This window comes from Desmodus rotundus, chromosome 4 (assembly GCF_022682495.2).
Source record: "Desmodus rotundus isolate HL8 chromosome 4, HLdesRot8A.1, whole genome shotgun sequence".
NCBI classification, from domain to species: Eukaryota; Metazoa; Chordata; class Mammalia; order Chiroptera; family Phyllostomidae; genus Desmodus; species Desmodus rotundus.
In genome coordinates, this window is record NC_071390.1 from 71,754,805 (window position 1) to 71,761,775 (window position 6,971).

General features: G+C 44.1%; 1 pseudogene; it reads left to right on the top strand.

Moving 5' to 3' along the window:
* The first annotated feature begins 4,696 nt into the window (after positions 1 to 4,696).
* On the top strand, positions 4,697 to 6,393 carry LOC112305408 (serine/threonine-protein phosphatase PP1-gamma catalytic subunit pseudogene; annotated as a pseudogene).
* The last annotated feature ends 578 nt before the right edge of the window (positions 6,394 to 6,971 follow it).

Consider the following 6,971-nt stretch of genomic DNA (forward strand, 5'->3'; position numbering starts at 1 on the left):
ACTGCCCTTTGACCCAGCAATTCCACTGCTGGGATTACACCCTAAAGCCCTGAAACACTAATCCAAAAGAACCTATGTACCCCAATGTTCATAGCAGCAGAATTTACATTAGCCAGGTACTGGAAGCAACCTAAGTGCCCATCAGCAAATGAGTGGATCCAAAAGCTATGGTATATTTACACAATGGAATTCTTTGAAGCAGAGAGAAAGAAGGAGCTTATACCCTTTGCAACAGCATGGATGGAACTGGAGAGCATATGCTAAGTGAAATAAGCCAGATGGTCAGGGACAAATACCATATGATCTCACCTTTAACTGGAACATAATAAATAGAAGAAAAAAGGAAACAAAATATAACCAGAGACATTGTAGTTAAGAACAATGTAACAATAGCCAGAGCGGAGATGGGAAGAGAAAGTGGGAAGAAGGGTTTTCAGGAACTACTATAAAGGACACATGGACAAAACTAAGTGGGAGGGTGGAAGCAGGGAAGGGAGGTTGGCTTGGCTGGAGTGGGGTGCAGGGATGGGAAGAAAATGCAGACAACTGTAATTGAACAACAATAAAATAATTGAAAAATTGAAAAAATAATATGTGATCTTAAATAAAAAAGTGTAGTGAGTTATTTGGAGTATGAATTAAGTGAAAGAAGAAAAATCAAAATGCAATATAAAGGGGAAAACACAGGAAAACAAAAATAATTAAAAACCTAAATAAAGAAAAGAAGAAAGAGAAATAAAAAAATCTTTCCAATTCTGATGAATAACAAGATGAAATTTATCTCAGCTATTGGTGTTTACTTTCTGACTTCTTTCTGCATCTGTCTCTGGTTTTCTCTCAGCTCCACATCGCGTACTGTCTTTTTTTTTTTAATTGTTATTCAATTACTGTTGTCTGCATTTTCTCCCCATCCCACCACCCCACCCCAGCCAAACCCACCTCCCTTCCCTGCTTCCACCCTCCCACTTAGTTTTGTCCATGTGTCCTTTATAGTAGTTCCTGAAAACCCTTCTTCCCACTTTCTCTTCCCATCTCCCCTCTGGCTATTGTTAGATTGTTCTTAACTTCAATGTCTCTGGTTATATTTTGTTTGCTTTTTTCTCTTGTTGATTATGTTCCAGTTAAAGGTGAGATCATACCTGTCTTACTCTTTAAAAAGAAGCCTCCTGCTGTTTTAAGCCAGCCAGGCTGATTTTGCAGATTTTCCAGGCTCCTGCAGGTGTTGGGGAGTTGGGCTCAGTTTTCCTTTTTTGTTTTTTCTGCCAAGGAAGGGGGCTCAGTCTGGGCTACAATAATCACAGTTGCCTGGTTTCCAGCCCTCTGCCCTCCCAGCACCCTGTGGCCAGCACCCTCCACTCTTTGGAGTTGTGCCTGGCTGGTGCTGATAATCCACCATGCTTTGTACCCCTTTGATCAATCCATGAGGTACAGACTGGAGCAAATCATGCCCACAATCCTCCCTCCTTGTTGGCTGGGCAGTTGCACACACAAGGTCCTTGCCCAGTTCCCCTTTTGAAAAAAGTCTCTGTGGGCACCACTGCTGCTCCCAGCCACTGCCCAGTTTTCCACACACTCCAACTCTCTGGCAAGTCAAGAGTCTGTCTCAGTCACAGCTCATCATGGCCCACCTCTTCTCCCAGCTCCAGGCGCTGCCAGGATACCTGTCACTCTCTTGCTCTCTCCAAGCTGGTCACCACTGTATGTATGTGCTGCCTGTTTAACCTCCCCCTCCCCTGCATGGCTACTTTTTGCTTTCAAGTCTCTCCTGGAGCAAGTCTGTGATTTCCACACCCTGGGAGGGCATGGAGCTCCCAGGCTGCTACCTTGCTCTCCTCTGATGTTGTACCCCTGGTTCCATGGTTTCTGGCACCATGCCCAAGCACTTTCCCTGCCTGTCTATAAAACCTACTTATTGCTTGTTTTGAAGCGCGCTCTGCACATTTTGGTTTCCAAACTTTATATCAGCTAAGATTCTGTTGGTTGTTCACTTTGTCCTTCAGAAGATCAGCTAAGTGACCCAGTTGGGTGCATGAGCAAATGCGTTCAGCTCCCACCTACTTTATCATCATCTTTTTACCCCACCCCTTACCTATACTTCTTTTACCTAAACTTTTCCCCCTTATAAAAAGGCCAGCTTGAAAGAAAATATAAGACTGTTAGGGCACAAACCCACCATCTTCTCAAATCGCTGGCCATCTGAATAAAGCACCCATAACAATTCAATCACTGTCTCTGCTTATTGGGTCTTATAGGTGTCAGGCAGCACAAATACCAGCTTTTCCACTTTCATTCCCACAGCTGCCAGGTATGAGGTCTGCAGGGACTGCACTTGGACAGGGCAAGGGGCCTAAGGAGAGAGAACAATCTGCCAGTTCCTTGCTGAAAAACTTCTTTTGGTTTCCTGGAGAAAAGTCTTACCTCCTCACCCAGGCAGCCAGGGCACCTCAGACTGACTCTTCTGAAGCATCAGCCAGATCACTTCTTATTCCAAACTCTATCCTGCACTTAGAATGGAATCCAAGCCCCAAACTTGTGGGTCCAGCCACCTACTTTGTTGGCCTTTATACTTTCCTTGTTTACTTGGCTCCCTGGTGCCTGCTTGCTTCTTCTCTCCTGTAACACTCCAAGCCCATTCCTGCCTCAGGGCATTTTCTCTGCTGTTTCCTCACCCTATACCAGGGGTGTCAAACTCATTTTCACCAGGGGCCACATCAGCCTCTCAGTTGCCTTCAAAGGACCAAATGTGATTTCAGGACTATACAAATGTAACTACTCCTTAACTGTTAAGGAGTTGAAATTACATTCAACCCTTTGAAGGCAACCGCAAAGCAGATGTGGCCCCTGGTGAAAATGAGTTTGACACCCCTGCCCTAGACCATTGTTTGCCTGGCTGGCTTTTCCTTGGCTGCCTTGACAAGAGTGGCCTCCTCATCAACTAACTACAATTGCATGATGCTCCCCCTCTACTTTGCCTTCCCTGTTACTCTTGTTCCCCTACCCTGTCTTATTCACAGCACACATCCCTCTCTGAAATTGTCTTATATGTTTATTTGTTGAACTGGTTCATGGGACAGGGTCATCATTATTCGGCCCAGACTCAATAAGCAAAACAAATAAATGGATGCATGCTTGCTCAGAGCTGGCTGGTTTGGTGCTATCTGCTGACTGGTCTGGAGCAGGCCTAGGCTGACCTAAGCCTCTGCTCTGGAGACATGTCCAAACTCATGAAGAGGACAGGCTTCTCAGCAGTAGGCTGACTGATGCAGAGGAACAAAGGAATGTGCCTTGAGTACATTTTTCCCTCCCTGATGCAGCCTTGACCAGAGAGCAGGGTCCTTGACTTTCCTGGGGAGAACCAGCTGCAACACTCCATGCATGGATTAGTTCAATCTCCAAATCTTGACTCTGCCTAGAACAGGTAGGCCCAGCCCTGGAAGCATAGGGTAGGACCATGGCCCAGCTTTTGGTCCAGCTTCTACACAGCCAAGCCATGTGCATTTCCCTCACTGGTCTCAGCTAGCTGCCCCTTAAAGTGAGACATAAAATCCTGATATTCCCACAGCACATGCCTTACCTGCTAGCACAGCTTAGCTGCCCAGAGCCTATGGCCACCAAGAAGCCAATAACTGCTCATTAAAATGAAGCAGTTTGGTTTGGGGAAAACATCCTGGGGGAGAAGTTGGGAGATCTGGGTTCTTCAACTAGTGTTTTCTGAACCCAAACAAGGCCCACACCCCTTCTGTGCCCTCAGGTTTCTGTCTATACCATGGTTAGGAATGGAGCAAAATGAGGTCTCTTCCCTCTGAGCCACTGGGTATCCCACAGAGTCAAGTATAGGTTAGGGAACCACTTCATTTGTGTGTGTACCACTCCCAATGTTGTAGACATTTACCTTTTCTTGGTAATCTCCCCTAGGAGACAGAAGCTCCAGGTGACAGGGTCTCTGTCTGCATCTTCAATAATTAACAATGCCTGATACTTAGATGGGCTTGTTGACACATATGTTATGGATAGATGAAGGAACTGATAGGTAAAGATAATCTAGTGAAGGGTTTATGCTTATCATTTAAATATTTACTGATTATTATTTAAAAGTTTATGATTGTTATTTGAATATTTACATCTGTGACTATCTTGCAATCAAGCACAGGCTTAGATTAAGGAAGAAAGAATACAAAAGATTAACACAGCACCAAAGTGTACTTCCACACAAAACCTCATGCATTTCGGAAGGAACAAAAAGGTGATAATGCTGACAGCCTCTGTGTGTGAGTGAGAGAGAGAGAGAAAGAGAGAGAGATACTGAGAGAGAAAGAGAAGCAAGCTCATGGACAGACTATACCCTCCTAGGATCCTGCTCCTGGATGCACACAGCCTAGTGCTACCCACACCCAACAGTTCCAACTCTGAGCTTCCTCAGCCAAGGAAAAATTAGTGACAGGGGTGTGTCACTTTTCATTTCCCTTGACCAGTTTAACAAGAACCAGAGCTCTATTTTCTGAGAGGCTCATAATTAAGTGGATTAAAATGTTTTCCTTCACTGTGACTTTGCCATCTCCCTTGTACCTATCCTTGGCCCCATTCCCAGGGAGTGGACAGAGACTGAGAGGAGACAGAATTACTTGTTGCATGCTTCCAGAGCAATTAGCTTGTGCATCATCATTTTGGGAGGAGATTTATGGCTGGCTTTTGGAGCATGGCAGCCAAGACCTCGTTGGCCCAGATTTGTCTGCTGGAGGAGTTCCTGGAAGTGAAGCCTCAATATTAATTCCAATTACAGTCAGATGGAAGTCCATTCATAAGGTCTGCCTTTGACAGGCTCCTCTCCTGCAGCTCTTGACTGACCTTGAGCCACCATTGCTGCTGCCAGCCTCAGAGAGGGAAAAAATCACACTGGGCTCAGCTCTGGTTCCTAGGAAGCTGAGAAAGCAGGCCATAGTGTGGTGGACTGTGAGGGAAAAGCTGAGGAAGAATGTGGAGGCTGTGACATCTCAGCATCTTTAGTTGGAGACCATCCTCAGTATCCTCCCCAGATGCTTCTGGAAAGGTGGCATGCAAGGGATACCACCCATGGTATGAGATTTCCCAGGCACTGGGACCAATTTTTGACCTTGTTTAGTCCCAGTGTAGGGGCTCAAGTCCCTGATGAACCCAGGAGGCATTGCAGCCACAGCCTCCAGAAGGTCCCAGGTGGGTGCTGAGGCCAGAACCTACAGTATGATCATCAGTGTTCACAGGGCTGAGCTGAGCCCCTGAGGGCTGGGCTGTCAGTGGTTGTTGCACACTCATGGCACCAAGACCCCAATGACTAAATACAAACATAAGGAAACAAATACCTCAATACTGATTATGAGTTAGGCTAACAAGATTATTAATTACACCTAAAGGTGTGTGTTTACTGCACCAGCCTGTTGATGGCTTTTGTGAGGTATTAAGGCGACTAATCAGGAAAACAGTAGGTATCTCACCAGCTGTAATTATAGCATTCCTGTAGAATAAAAAAGATGGTCAATGTGTTCAGGAAGTGAGAGTGTCCAGTTACAGAAGGCTCAGACAGCCTGTCCTACTCGAATTTGAACAGCCACTCAAAATGTGTGGTGATACTATGATTTATTTTGATTTTTTGAGTAAAATGGTTTTCCACCAGAAAGCAACTATCTGTTTCTTGGGACTATGTGGATGGGGGAATCAGTCATTGGAGACTGCTTCTTATTGGCTTACAAAATTAAATATCTTGAGAATTTTTCTCTTCTCAGAGAAAACCACAAATTCTGCCAGCATGAACAGAATTTATGGGTTTTATGATGAATGTAAAAGAAGATATAACATTAAACTCTGGAAAACTTTCACAGACTGCTTTAACTGTTTACTGACAGTAGCCATCATGATTAAGAAAATATTTTGTTGTCATGGGGGTTTATCACCAGATCTTCAATCAATGGAGCAGATTTGTGAATTATATGACCAACTGATGTACAATATTAAGGTCTTCTCTGTGATCTTTTGTGGTCTGACCCTAATAAAGATACCTTAGGCTGGGGTGAAAATGGCAGAGTGTCCTTGACATTTAGTGCATGAGTGGTTGCAAAATTTCTCTATAAGCATAATATCAACCTCATATGTAGAGCTCATCAGGAAATTGAAGATGGATATGAAGTGTTTTTCAAAGTAGCAGTTAGTCATTATGTTTTCTGCACCCAATTATTGTGGAGAGTTTGACAATGTAGGTACCATGATTAGTGTGGACAAAGTATTAATGTGTTCTTTTCTGATTTAAAGGCTGCAGAGAAAAAGAAGTCATATGCCACAAGGCTCATAACATCTCCAAGGGGTATGAGCAAAGCAAGCAAAGAATTAGATACCATTTTGATTCTGTCTTGTTGGGATCTGTAACAGATAGTATATAACTTTCAGTTTTGGGTTTTTAAAAAAATTTTTATTGTTATTCAATTAAAGTTGTATGCCTTTTCTCCCCATCCCTCCACCCCACCACAGCCAGTCCCACCTCCCTCCCCCACCTCCACCCTCCCCCTTGATTTTTGTCCATGTGTCCTTTATAGTAGTTCCTGTAATCCCCTCTCCTCACTCTCCCCTCCCCACTCCCCCCTGACCATTGTTAGATTGTTCTTAACTTCAATGTCTCTGGTTATACTTTGTTTGCTTTTTTCTTCTGTTGATTATGTTCCAGTTAAAGGTGAGATCATATGGTATTTGTCCCTCACCGTCTGGCTTATTTCACTTAGCATAATGCTCTCCAGTTCCATCCATCCTGTTGCAAAGGGTATAAGCTCCTTCCTTCTCTCTGCTGCATAGAAACACCAATCCAAATAACCTATGCACCCCAATGTTCATAGCAGCACAATTTACAATAGCCAAGTACTGGAAACAACCTAAGTGCCCATCAGCAAACGAGTGGATCCAACAACTATGGTATATTTACACAATGGAATTCTATGCAGCAGAGAGAAAGA